Source organism: Mobula hypostoma, chromosome 22, assembly GCF_963921235.1.
Source record: "Mobula hypostoma chromosome 22, sMobHyp1.1, whole genome shotgun sequence".
Lineage (NCBI taxonomy): Eukaryota > Metazoa > Chordata > Chondrichthyes > Myliobatiformes > Myliobatidae > Mobula > Mobula hypostoma.
In genome coordinates this window covers 24,942,298-24,957,802 of record NC_086118.1, presented here as the reverse complement: position 1 = coordinate 24,957,802, position 15,505 = coordinate 24,942,298, and the positions used below count along the sequence as shown (strand labels likewise).

Here is a 15,505-nt window from a genome sequence, read left to right as displayed (position 1 = left end):
GCTTTGCTGAACACCTACGCTCTGTCCGCCAGAGAAAGCAGGATCTCCCAGTGGCCACACATTTTAATTCCACATCCCATTCCCATTCTGACATGTCTATCCACGGCCTCCTCTACTGTAAAGATGAAGCCACACTCAGGTTGGAGGAACAACACCTTATATTCCGCCTGGGTAGCCTCCAACCTGATGGCATGAACATCGACTTCTCTAACTTCCGCTAATGCCCCACCTCCCCCTCGTACCCCATCTGTTATTTATTTTTATACACACATTCTTTCTCTCACTCTCCTTTTTCTCCCTCTGTCCCTCTGACTATACTGCTTGCCCATCCTCTGGCCCCCCCCCCTTGTCTTTCTTCCCGGACCTCCTGTCCTATGATCCTCTCGTATCCCCTTTGCCAATCACCAGCTCTTGGCTCCATCCCTCCCCCTCCTGTCTTCTCCTATCATTTTGGATCTCCCCCTCCCACTCCCACTTTCAAATCTCTTACTAGCTCTTCCTTCAGTTAGTCCTGACGAAGGGTCTCGGCCTGAAACGTCCACTGTACCTCTTCCTAGAGATGCTGCCTGGCCTGCTGCGTTCACCAGCAACTTTGATGTGTGTTGCTAGAATTTTCATCGTCAAATTTAGATCAAAACTATTTTCTGGCCAAATATAAAATTGTGAGAATATAGCAGTACCTAAATCACCTGCTATGTCTTAAAAGTCTTATTTAGCCTCTGCTCTCACATGGCCTCCTCCTGGAGTGAATAAGTTCAAAGTTCCCCAGTGTCACTTTCCACCCCAGAGCTTCTGCCTTCTGTCATATGTTGTGAAATTTGTTGTTTTGCGATTCATAATAATAACTATAAATTACTATATATATATAATTCAAGGAAATAAGTAGCGCAAAAAGAGTGGGGAAGAGACAAAATGCTGTGGCAGTGTTCATGGGTTCATTTTCCATTCAGATATCTGATGCTGGAGGGGAAGAAGCTGTCCCTGAAACAGTGAGTATGTGGCTTCAGGCTCCTGTATCTTCTCCTAGATGGCGATAATGAGAAGAGGTCATGTCCTGGGTAATGTCTTTTTGAACCATCGCCTTCTGAAAGTGTCCTCGATGTTGTGCCCATGATGGAGCTGTGTCTGAGTTTACAACTTTCTGCAGCATTTTCGGATCCTGTGTAGTGGCCCCGGGCATACCAGACGGGGATGCAATCATTGGGAATGGTCTCTGTGGTACAGCTGCCAATACATTATTTGAGCAAAGGATTTCCTCTCCCTACCCAGGAGGGCATAAACCCAGCTGACAAAGTAGCTCAGATATAGTTCATTTATTTTCAGTGATATGCATTTAAATTTAAACACATTCAAAACTCGCAGAAGATTTCTGTCTTATGAAAGATTTCAAAATTACAAACTATTTCTAAAACACAACGGATTTCCAAAACCCAGGTACAATTCCTCGAAGTTAAAAAGACATACCCACAGGCACAGATGAACCAGTTGTCTGTCGCAGAAATCAAAGCACAGGAACGGATTCTAATCCATCATGTGGTTCTGTCATTCTTCTTAATGTTCCTGGACCATTCCTAACCTGCTGTCTACATTTATACTGCTTTTTTGCCACTTGGGTGACTTCACACAGGTGATATTTTCTTGGATGCCTTTTTGATATAAATGACCTAAAAGCTTCTGGAGACATAGTTCCCAGGTACCCATAATTAATGCTGAGAAGATGACTCTTTGAGTATACAAATAGTCCAACTATTAACAGATCAGCTATTGATATTATCCTTCTGGTCTGCAAGCTTCCTTGTACTTATCAAACTTAACCAGCATTGCCCAGTTTGAAACAGCCAAATTAAATAATCCATTGCACTGCATCTCTTGAGTAGTTAGACCAGGTGCTGTGGAGCCAACATGTCTGTGGCACTACAGACAATGTTTGTTTGCAAAGCTGTGTTTTTAACTTCAACTGATTTCTGCTTGCCATTTACATTATGAACTGAATACTGGCTCCCATTTATGATCAGATACTGAACAAAGAATATCAGTTGGAAGGTTAACTCATTCCAAAACAAAACTTTGATTTTTAGATGTGTCCGCTGCTAATATTTAGAAAGCTATCCCGGCAAAAAAGCTAGATACTCCAGCCCAGGACAGTGAGTAACTATCACAGGCCATTCAGCCCATTGAGTCTGCTTCATCATTTGATCATGGCTGATTTATTATCCCTCTCAACCCCATGCTCCTACATTCTCCCTGTATCCTTTGACACCCGTACTAATCAAGAACCTGTCAAACTTGACTTTAAATATACTCAATGACTTGGCCTCCACAGCCAACTCTAACAATGAATTCTACAGATTCAACAACCTCTGAATAAGCAAATAGCCTACTCTTTTCATAAATCCTTGGTTATACTTTTCCTTTCCCATTGGCCATTCCTCTTAGACCACAAGACATAGGAGACGAATTAGGCCATTCAGCCCATTGAGTCTGCTCTGCCATTCCATCATGGCTGATCCTGGATCCCAGTCAACCCCATGCACCTGTCTTCTCACCATATCATTTGATACCCTGACTGATCAGGAAACGGTTAACTTCTGCCTTAAATATATGCATGAACTTGGTTGGCCTCTACAACAGTCTGTGGCAAAGCCTTTCACAGATTCACTACTCTCTAGCTAAAATAAAATGCTTCCTTACTTCTGTTCTAAAAGGTTGTCCCTCAATTATGAGGCTGAGCCCTCCAGTTCTGGATACCCCCACCATAGGAAACATCCTCTACACATCCACCCTATCTAGTCCTTTCAACATTCGGTAGGTTTCATTGAAATCCCCCCACATTCTTCTAAATTTTCTTCTAAATTTCAGTGAGTACAGGCCCTTCTCCTGGTACTTTCCCATACAACCACAGGCAATACAAAACCTGCTCTTTTACCTCTTCCCTTCATTCAAGAGTATAAGTAAAGCAGTGACTCACATGCTCATCTATCATCTAGTGCAATACTCATTGTGTGAGCAATGCATTGGACAAACAAAAATGGGATGACTGAATGAGCAACTCGGAGATCTCTGTTGCCTGCCACTTTAATCCTTTACCCCATTCTTTCTCTGTTTTGTTTGTGGCCTCCGCCAATGTGATAATGTGGTCCAGAGTAAACTTGGGGATTAGCACTTCATTTCCACCTGGATATGTCTGCTGGTCTCAACGTTTTCTATAACTATAGGTAAAAACACTTTCTCTATCAGAATTGGTCATCACTGCCGTAAATCATCTACATGCAATATTCGCTCAAATTCACTCTCCCTCTCTTAGTTTGGCCTGACCTTCATTTCACAACTTATACACTTTGTATCCTGTCTGTCTTCATTTCATTGTTGTTTTTTCATTTTATCTTTTCCAAACTATACCTATTAATCTATCAACCTTATCCCCATGGTAACCCTGCCATCACCCTTTCAGAAATCACACACACAGGAGATTTTGCAGATGCTGGGAATCTTCAGTAACACAGAAATCCCCCACTCTTTCTGCAACGTAGTACTCCTGACTGGTATCTTCTTTTTCACTCCTCTGACAGAGAATCTTTGACCTGAACTAATAACTCTGTCCCCTTTCCACAAATCTGCCAGACCTACTGAGCATTTTCTGTTTTATTATGATGAGCAAAATTATCTGTGTTGGTCATCACATTAACTGGAATTTAATACAAAACAGTATTTGTTGATAAAATCTCAATTATCTTGTTATAAGCTGTGACTTCATCAAAGCTATGAAATGTACAGAGCTCCCATACTGAATATGACAATGGCAGGAAAGAGTGAATCATTTTACGCAGAAAAGAATACTTGAATGAAATGATCAGGATTATAATTTATATAAAAAGACAAAAAAGATAGCTTTCATTGTTTATCAAATGAATTAAATATTTAACAAACTTATCCTCACTTAAAGCTTTTCTTTTTAGCTGACTTGATATAGTCATTGTTATCTTTCCAAACATGACCTGGTATTTATTGACAGACAAGCAAGTATGGAAGATGAAACATGATTATGAACAGAATTGCTACAACTGATTGAAGGGATTAGAGGACACAATTGGATTTTCCATCGGTAAACTGTAATGCCTCTAACAAGACATCTGTTGGTTGGAGGAAATGAAGTTAGACAAAAGTAGACAAACAGAAAACACTGAAGAAAGTCAACAGATCAGAAAGCTTCTGTGGAAAGAGAAACAGTTAATCTTTCAGGACCTTTCATTCTGACTGAGAGGTAAACTCTGAAAAGGTAATGGAGAAAGTGAGGGATGGTGATCAGTGGAACAAAGGGTATTTCTCAGATGGGATGAAATAATGTGGCAGTTAAAATCAAATTGAGGTTTTTGTATGTATATTGTGTTATTAACATGATACGATCTACTCAAGAAAACAGGGTGGCAGGCAAAAATAGCCAGTTCTCTTACAGATGAAAAGAGCTAGCTAAGATTTAAGACCTGTAGGCAGCAATTAGCTCAAAGGGAAGATGAGGCATTGTTCCTGAAGCTTGTGTTAGGCAGGACAGTAGACTACAGGCAGAAAGCTTAGGTAGGGAGTAGGATGGTGAATTAAAGTTGCAGGTTGTCTGAAGGACAGGGTCACTCCTGTGGTCTCTTTCTCTTTCCAAAGGTATAGCCTGGCAGGCTATCAGATTTCCAGCACCCCCCCCCCCAACCCTCCACCCCCATAACAACACAGCCTGAGAGACCAGAAGATGGTGAAGTCTGTAATGTCAGCTTTTTCCCCCCTGGAGGTGCACATGCAATTTTCCTTTCAATTATTGCCTTGAAAGCACTGTATGCAAAGCTGTGTTACACATCATTCGTGCCTATTGAGCATACATACCAAAGGAATTTCCTTTACCTAGGACCCTGAACACTAAGTGAATCGGAGTCTTGTAAAATTGAAATGAGTGGAACATTTAAGATAAACCATCTCTCCAATGACAAGCAAAGTTCCAATACATTGGTCAATTTGGAAATGTTAACCACTCCAAATGGTGGGCAAAGGCATAATAATTTTTTTTCAGTTTGTTCATCTCGCAGACTGTTGAACATGTTGAATGAGGGACAGACAGCAATTCACAACACTCCGAGGGAGTTAGGTGATCTTTGTGAGAGCAGTTTGCTGGGGTAATCTTGTGGTAAAAAGAATGAAAATAAGACAGATACATGCATATAAAAGTAATTCAGTGGTCAGGCTGAGAGAACTGTTAAATTTAGTGCTGATGAATAAATGTCACAATTTAGACGTGAAGAGAGTTCTAATTTTCCCTTGTCAAATGTAGAAAATGTAGCATGTGCATTATTTGAATGTGAATTCATGGTAGTGCTGTGTTGCTGCAGAATTGTTATTCCCTGATAGAGTCTCAGCACAATTCACTATACATACCATTTTCCTGCATACCCTGTTTACGAGTAAAGATATTATATCCAGACAGAAAAAATATCAGTCTAAATCTTGCTATTTTTCCTCAGATGCAACTGGCTATAGGTAATTTTTTAATGCTGAAATCAGACTTGAACAGGAAGGAGACATGAGTATGGAATTAAAACCATTGCCTCTCTTTGGTTTCCAGGTGATCTATCATCGTCTAGCCTGCTCTGGGTTTCACAGCCTAGAGATCTCCTTATCCTCACTACGATGAGATATTTAGCCTGTTTTAACACAGTCCAGAAAATCGTAAGGCAGCAATTTATTTTTTATCCTTGTAAATCAATCGATGGGGAAATCAATGACAAGAGTACATGCAGAAGATCCAAAATGGAGTGAGCCTGAGGGTCACTACACATAGTGTAACCAACATTGCCCTCATCCCGATGACCACCTTCTGTTTGGCTGTATCAGGTTAGGTATAAACCCTAAGTGCATAAGCTCCATGTGTCACTATGAACTGCGGTTTCACCTGTCTCCATGGTTGCAGGAGACTGTCCTGGCCCATTACCATGCAACGTCCCTCTCAGCTGAACATTGCACTAGCAATACTTCGTAATACACACAAGATGCTGGAGGAGCTCAGCAGGCCAGGCGGCCTCTATGGAAATGAGCCACAGAGGGAAGTGATGGGAATCTGCCAGAAAAAGTGGGATCTCATGGTGGCCAGGCATTTCAATTCTATTTCCCAGCCCCCATTCTGACATGTCAGACCTTGGCCTCCTCTACAAGCATGATGAGGCACCACTCAGGTTGGAATAACAACATCTTACTCTCCAATCTGATGGCATGAACATCAATTTCTCAAACTTTTGGTAATTATTCCTTCCCCCTCCCCCTTTCACCAATACCCATTCACAATTCCCTCTCTCATCTCATCTGCTTACCTGCCCATCACCTCCCTCTGGTGCCCCTCCCCTTCCCTTTCTTCCATGGCTTTCTGTCCTTTCTTATCAGATTCCACCTTCTCCAGCCCTGTGACTTTTTCACCAATCAACTTCCCAGCCCTTTACCTCGCCCCTGCCTCTCTCCTGGTTTCATCTACTACCTTGTACTACTTCCTCCCTCCCCCCCCTTACTCTGACCTCTCATCTCTTTTTTCCAGTCCTGATGAAGGGCCTCAGCCCAAAACATTGACTATTTACTCTCTTCCATAGATGCTACCCAGCCGGCTGAGTTCCTCCAGCATTTTGTGTGTATTACTCTGATCTCCAGCATCTGCAGATTTTCTCATTTGTGACTTATCCTTTGTGGAATACTACTTCCAAGAAAACTCCTTTGACTCTAATTCCATCCAGCAGTGGTAGGTGCAGATCATTCTGTAGACAGAGAGGGATAGGGACATTATTGATTCTGTGGGTTTTATACTGAGTCCAAATGATCTGCCAGGATGTCCAATAAGCACCAAGACCTCACATGCTTGACAGTGAAAGGGGCCTTCAGAGACATATTCTTCATGTACAGGCAATGTACTGTATCATCTCCAACACACACTACCCTCAGAAAGCTGCAGTGGGGAAGAGATGGTCATCATTGGCAGACTGTATCTGCAAGGAGGTTGTAGAGCCAAATGCAAGAGCCCATGCCTCAATTCACCCGCACAGCTGCATAAACAAACAGGCTGTTCCCGGGGACAGAAAGACAGACATCGGGTGCTACTGCACAATCATCAACCTGAAATTATAGAATGTGCCAACACTAAGAATGTACAGAATCAATAACACCCTATGAACATAATGACTCTTGAATGTAATGAAAACCATGCACTGTATTTTGTATTTCGTGTATGCATTTTATTATTTTTCGAAATGAAAAAGAAATTTAATTACAATTTAATTGACCAAGTATCCTGAGAAAAGCTCAAAACTAAAAAATGTTCATTAAACAGTGAGGTCAATCGTGCTTTTCCTTATTTATATGCTGCTGGAAAAGCGACAAAAGTGCAGCCCAAACTATATCATTCAATTTTCTTAAGACACTCTCCAAATTGTGCTGTTTGCTTCACTGAACGCATTACCTCATGATCTGTACAGCATGTTAGATGCCATGTGCACACCCCATTATTTGTACTTAACATTATTTCAAGTACCTTTTTAAACAATGTGGGCCTGGAAATAAAAGGATGTTCGAGGATCAAGGTAATTTGTGTGCACGTCCATTTGATAGTAGCCTCATTGCGACTACATTCAGCCATGCCTGTCACACTAGGCCTTACCAATGCAGCTTTGTGTGGCAGGAAACGGTCTGGGCCCCAGACCACGTTCTGGGGAGAGGATCAGAAACCTAACAGTGTACTGGTAAACAAAACCCTAAGCATGGCATATAATGGGGGTGACTGGAAGGTCACTGAGAAGATGTGGAGGCCAAGGAGTGCATTCAAAAGACCTACCCTGGGCCCAGCGTATTGATCTAATCATGAAGGCAGGCCGGCCAGAGGCTATATTTCATTACAAGTTTGAAGAGATTTAGTTTGAAACCAAAGACTAGCCAATTTTTTTTGTAGATAGACAATGGAGAAATGTTGATTGGTTGCATCACTGTCTGGTTTGAATGCTCCAATGCATAGGATTGAAAGAAGTTGCTGATCCAGCCAGCTCTAACAAGGGCACAAACCTCCCCACAATGAAGGAATCTTCAAAAGACAGTGTTTCAAAAAGGCAGCATCCATCATTGAGGACTCTCACCACCTGGGGCATGATTCTTCTCATTACTACCATCATGGAAGAGGTAAAGCAGCCTGAAAACACAGCATTTTAGGAACAGTTTCTTCCCTTCCACCTCCATGAACTCGCTATCCCTCTTCTGCACTGCTTACTTGTTTTAATTTTATTGTAATTTATGTCTTGCACTGTACTGCTGCCACAAAATAACAAATTTCACAACATATGTCAGGTATTATAAACCTGATTCTGACAGAAGAAAAATTAAATGACTCTAACTGGGATGGATTTCCAGAAATCCATCGGGAACATCCTTGAAATAGCAGCAGCATGACAGGCTAGTTGTTCCAGAAGGAACCCTGTTAGTCATTCCTTGAAAAAGAAGACTGATTTTCTTGGACAACACTCCAAAATGCCACTGCACACCAAATGAATACTGCCCTTGTACATAGCCAATTCAGAAATCCTGTACTCTTGGCATAATGGTGATTTGTTATCAACTGAATTTTTTAAGGCATGCTTTGACCTGGAAATGGTCTTGATTTGTTCCATTGTGGTTGTCAGGTACTTATCTCCAAAATGAAAGCAAAAGTTACATAACTTGTCTAGGCCACTATGCCCTCCTTGGCACAGGAAACTAGACATTACTCATCTCAGAGATTTTCTAAAGATATCATCATCTTCATAATCATCAAGAAATTTGATAGTATTGCAATATGCATTTCAGTATTACTGAAATGGACCTTTCGTGGCTGGGAGCAACATACCAGCTCACTCTTCTTCATTTCAAGTGAACTTAATCACTTTGAAATTCAGCGAAGAACTTTCCAGCATTCAATGATGGCATTCTCTCCGCAATGTGCCATTGAAGCACTGCAGAGGAATATGGACCTCATAGTTCTGGAAGTGACACCTCTGAGACCACTTGATTTTCATAACATTACTCTGATCAGCAAAGCAGATCCCATCATTTAATGCCCAACCCTCAGAGACCCACAACTGTACCAATCACCCTCTATTCATCAATCTCATCACCAGACATGCACTCATTTAATTACGGCAGAGTGGATCATTGACTCTCCAACTGTTAATCCCCAACAGACCAAACTCTCCACCAGAATCCTCCCCCCCCCAACAATTGCCCTCTATCCCATCTTCCCAAACTCTCACAATGACTCACCTCTGCAAATCATACCTCATTTTCTACACCCCTTCAATGTACTTAAGGGTATTCCAAACCACAATATCCACACCTACATCCTCAATAACCTGGGAGTCTGTGCCTCTCTCATTTCTAGGCTGCAATCAGGAACCTGATGTTCAAATCTCTCCCACTGCTCAGTCTCTTTGCCTCCCAAACCCAGCCTGGATTATACAGATCACATTTTCCTTTGGACACTCCTCTGCGCACAGAGAGAATCAGATGACGGAGATTCGGGAGTCTTTGCTCTTGACTAATTCCTTTCATGGCATTCCAACAATTTGTAAGACCATTCTTTCTAATTCATTTCTGCCCTATTTCTGGATATTTATATTATTTTAAATCTCATTTTTGTGCATTTTTTCCCTTTCTTAAACCAGTTGTTCTCCCTTGCCACTTCATTTATTCTTCTAAACATAATTAACATTGTACTTTCTGATTCTAATCTACACTTCCTTTTCTGACTTGTTGCTGTTATTTCACAGTGCTTCAATTTGATTGGTTAAGGAGATACTCAGCAGCTTTCAATGTTTGCTCAGGTCCCTGGTTACCAATGTCTATTGTTATGCCGTTATTACCTTGCCTAGCAATGTGTGTTTAGTAAAAATATATATAAATACAACTAATGATAGGTTCTGTTAGATGACATGCTATAGTGAATGTGAATTATGTTATTTTTCAAATTTTAAAGGAATAGTTATATAAATGCTTTGAACCTGATTTTTTTACTCCTACACAAGCATGTTAGGTTTGTTGCTTTTAACGAGAGCTGGTGTGGTTCCTACACATTCATTTGGAGGCTTCTGAAAATATTATGGCAAATGCTTTCAAAAAGTGTTCCAAAAATATCAGAAGGAACAAAAAATGACAACAATCACACACTAAAAATCATTCATTTCTGAAATGTATTTAGATAGTACTAAAGCATAGAAACAGGCCATTCAGCCCTTCTACTTTGTGCTGAACTATTAATGTGCCATTAACATGCACCTAGACCATAGCCCTCCATAGCCCTTTCATCCATGTACCTATCCAAATTTCACTTAAATATTGAAATAAAATCCACAGCCACCACTTCACCATTCTCAGAGTGAAGAAACTACCTCTTAACACATGGCCTCCAATTCTAGTCTCACCCAATCTCAGCAGAAAAAGCCTGCTTGCATTTACCCTATCTATACCCATCATAATTTCATTTATCTCTATTAAATTTTCCCTTATTCTCCTATGTTCTAGGGAATAAAGTTCTAACCTATTCAACTTTTCTCTATAACTCAAGTCCTCATATACTGACAACATCCCTGTAAATTTTCTCTGCTTTCTTTCATACTTATAACTTTCATGTAGGTAGGTGACCCAGAACAGAACACAATACTCCAAACTAAGCCTCACCGATGTCTTATACAACTTCAACGTAACATCCTATCTCTTGTACTGAATTTATGAAACCCATTGGCCAAAAACTTTCTTTATGATCCTATTTACCTGTGACTACGCTGTCAAAGAATTGTAAATCCGTCTTCCCAGATTCTTCTGTACTACCGCACTCTTTGATGCCCTGTCACTCACCCTTCATTCTCCCAAAGTGCAAAACCTCACACTAGTCTGCATTAAATTCCATCTGCCATTTTTCAGTCCATCTTTCCAGCTGGTTCAGATCCCACTGCAAGCTTTGTTAGTCTTCCTTGCTGTCCACTATGTCCCCAATCTTGGGGTCATGTGTAAATTTGCTGACTAAGTTTACTACATTATCATTCAGACTGTTGATACATATGATAAACAACAGGCTCAGCACTGATCCCTCATCTTGAATGCTGAGCGACTGAACCTTCTTGGCCAACATCCCATTCAAGACCTTGTCAGATGCACTGGTAAAGTCCAGATAGAAATATCACTGGCCCGCCTTCATCAAATTTTCTGGTAATTTTCATGAAAAGCTCTGTACTATCCTTAATCAGTCCATGTCTATCCAAATACTTATATATCTGGTCCCTTAGAATACCTTCCAATAAGTTACCCATTTGGCCCACAATGTTGTACTGACCCAATTAGATCAGTAATCAAATGGCTAACTAAGTTAATCTTTTCTCTCTGCACAATGTCCACATCCTTCCATATTCTTCACATTCATGTGTCCATCTAAACATCTCTAAAAAGTTTCTATTGTTTCTGCCTCTACCACCTTCCCAGACAGCACATTCCAGGCACCCACCACCCTTCTGTGTAAAAAAAAAACTTGCCTCTCATTTCTCCTTTGCAATTATCCCCTCTCACCACAAATACATGGTTTCTGGTAGTAGACATCTCAATCCTTAGAACAAAGATGTTAACTTTTACTCTACCTATGCCTCTCATTATCTTATAAACCTCTATCAAAACTTTCCCTAGCCTCCGCCACTTCAGGGAAAGCAACCCAAGTTTCTCCAACCTCTTCATAGCACATGCCCTCTAGTCCAGGCAATTTCTTGGTAAACCTCTTCTGCGCCCTCTCCAAAGCCTTGATATCCCATAATGGGGCGACCAGAACTATATGCAATACTCCATTTGCTATCTAACCAGAGTTTTAAAAAGCTGCCACACAACTTCCTGACTTTTAAACTCAATGTCTCGACTAATAAAGGTAAGCATGCCACATGCCTTCTTAACCATCAAGCTGTGTAGCCACATTCAAGGAGCTATGAACTTGGACCCCAAGATCCCTCTGCTCATCAACACTGTTAAGGATTGCACCCTTAACAGAGGACTGTCGTTTTGTGCTTGACCTACCAAGGTGCAAAACTTCAATTTGGATGGGTTAAACTCCACTTGCTATTCTCCGCCCAGATCTGTATTGATCTATATCCTGTATTCAATGCCATTCTTCTACGTTACTCATAACTCTTCATATCATCTGCAAACTTACTAACCCACCCACCTATATTTTCATGGAGGTTTTTTATTATGCTCATCAATTATCTCATTTGTTCATTTCTGCCAACACCTTCTGTGCTCCTCAATCTTCTTCTTCAAGTTCAAGTTTAATTGTCATTCAACCATACGTGAATACCCATGAATACAGCCAAATGAAACTGCGTTACTCCAGGGCCAAGGCGCAAAGCACAGTACCAAGATTCACACACAGCACAAGGCCTATATAGCTCATTTAAGATAACTGTAAAATAACGACACACAAAAAGTACAGACCTTGAGTCCATCAATATTTCTGCAGTCAAACATAATAGATGCCGAACGAATACTGGGGTCTCAGCACTAATTTCCGCTTGGATGCCGTGCCACACCACTTCTGGCAGAGCACACCAACTCAGACGCCTCTATCCTGGGTGGCTGTAAGCAGGTAACACTGCAGCTTCAGGCCTAGTCCTTGCTATGACTGAGGCCACGCAGCTCCCCCCAATATCTACCTCTGCCATCCGCAAATAAATCAGTGAATCGGACTTGCAGCATTCCACATTAACAATGTCTAATAGGATCTCATGATGACAAGAAAAACGAATAAGATGATCACTTGCTGTTAGAATGCATGCCATCATTGCACACCAACTCCTTCAAAGCCTCTCTGACACAGGCAGCAGCACGATCCACAGCAAGTCCAACTCCTTCAGTTTCTCCGCCAACGAGCAGCTTGCTGATGTGGTAGACCAGTTGCATTTTAAATTCTTAATGCCTAGCAGGGTCTTGTGATAATAAAAAAAATACATTTAAAAAGGAAAACAGTACCTTTGTTTGACTCTGTAGAGCCGCTGTGATCAAACGCCCTGCCATCTTAGCAGAAGTTTCTTATCCAAGGCCCCAAAATCTTTCGAAAACCAAGGTTCCGTAAATCTGTTATCCTTGCCTTCTATTCTGACAGGAACATACAGTATAAATTTTGTACTCTTAAAATTTCACTTTGAAGACCTTCAACTTTCCAAGCACACCTTTGCCAGAAAACAACCTGTCGTAATCTGCACTTGTCTGATTCTTTCTGATACCATCAAAATTGGTCTTCCTCAAATTTAGAATCTGAACCCGACCCATTCCTCACCATAATTATCTTGAAACTAAAGGTATTATGATTACTAGATGCAAAGTATTCCCCTACAAAAACTTCTGTCACCTACCCTGTCTAATTTCCTAATAGGAGATCTGGTAGCACACATTCTCTCACTGGGACCTCTATGCATTGATTTCCTGAACATTGATTAAGGAAGCTTTCCTGAACACATTCTGTCCCATCCAGCCCTTTTACAGTGTGGGTGTCCCAGTCAATTTGTAGAAAGTTAAAATTACCTACTATCACTGCCTTAAGTTTCTTGCAACAGTCTGTGATGTCTCTACAAATTTGCTCGTCTAAATCCCACTATCTATTGGGTGGTCTATAATTTAATCCCATTAACGTACCCATATAGCCTCAGTGGATGACCTCTCCAGTCTGTCCTGTCTGAGCACTGCTATAACATTTTCTTTGACTAGTAATGCCACCCCTCCTCCTTTAACCCTCCCACTCTGTCACATCAAAAACAATGGAACCCAGGAACTTCAAGCTGCCAGTCCTGCCCCTTCTGCAACCAAGACTCACTAGTAGCCACAATGTCATAATTCCACGTGTTGATCTGTACCCTATGCTCATTCTCCTTTTCTGCAATATCTCGTTGCATTGAAATATACATAACTCAGAACTTAGTCCCATCGTGCACAACATTTTGATCCCTGGCTGATGAATATAACGGGTCATTCCATCATATCATATATATTATGAAGTTTATCGAGACACTATGGACCATGTTAATGTGTAGTATAATTTATTCTTCAATTTGGAATGGGAACATTTCTGAGAAGTTTCTCACATAATTGAGATATTCTGCATTATGATGAATCATACAGTGGTATTCCATCTTAATGAATGGCAGCACTGAAGTGAAAAGTTCAATTGCAAATATAATCAAGAGAAATTATGGAATATTAATTATTATGCTTATCAAGATAAATTAGACTTTTTCTCATCCAGGACTCCAATGCCTTCTTATGGTGGAAGCAAAATCCAGAATAGCTTATAATAGGCAATAAACATATATCCAAAATAGTAAAATAACTGGTATGGAAGCACCAACGTCTTTTAACAGAAAATCCTACAAAAGGTAGTGGATTCAGCCCAGTATATCACGGCTAAAGCCTTCCCAACCATTAAGCACATCTACATGAAACACAGTCTCAGGAAAGCATCATCTATCAGAAGAGGTCCCCATGACCTAGGCTATGCTCTTTTTTCACTGCTGCCATCAGGAAGAAGGTACAAGGACCTCAGGATTTGCACCACTAGGTTCAGAAACAGTTACTACCCCCCAATCATCTGGCTCTGGAATAAAAGGGAATAACTACACTCATCTGCCCATCATTGAGATGTTTCCCACAACCAGTGATCTCACTTTAAGGACTCTTTATCTCATGTACTCATGATTTGTTGCTATTTATTTATATATTCATTTGCACAGTTTGTTATCTGCTGCACACTGGTTGATCTTTCATTGATCCTATTATAGTTACTATTCTATTGATTTGCTGAGTACACCCTGCAGGAAAATGAATCTCAGGGCTGTATATGGTGATATATACGTACCTTTCGATAATAGAATTTATTTTGAACTTTGAACTTTTGACAAGGCAACAGTCTTACATGGTCAGGACTATCAATCCCAACACAGGCTCAGACAGATGAATGGCCTTTATCTGAAATGCTAAGGTCTATTTATTGAAATTATTTTAATTTGGTTACTTTCATTCTACAGAGGACATTCTTGCAGTAAAAATGACAGTGACAGACTTAGTTTATTATTACCTATACTACAAAAGTCTTTAATTAACCTGCCATTTATTTCTCCAACACACTTACTGTATTTAGGTACATTCACATTGAATCCAATGGTTGCAATTTTGCAATACAAGCTGTCCCAGGGTTATGAATAGCCAACTTATGGACACTAAGAAAAGAGCTACCCTAATATTATTACAGTTCAATGTTTATCCCTATAAATAACAAAATCAATTTCTCTCTCTCTCTCTGCACTTTTAGAGATAGTTATTTCTCATCAGTTTTATGTGCTTTTATGCCTTTTATTACAATGTTGTGGAGATATATTTACCATATTGGGCGTTTTTTGTGTATCAAAACAAAATCAACTTTTGGATGTCTGCAAAAACCAAACTTGTT

The 15,505-nt window shown here is 40.5% G+C and overlaps 1 protein-coding gene across 2 annotated transcripts in view; it reads right to left on the bottom strand.

The window, feature by feature from the left end:
- The window catches only part of LOC134360220 (rho GTPase-activating protein 44-like), a 297,116-nt gene that overhangs the window by 256,520 nt on the left and 25,091 nt on the right, over positions 1-15,505 (bottom strand). The window lies entirely within an intron of this gene.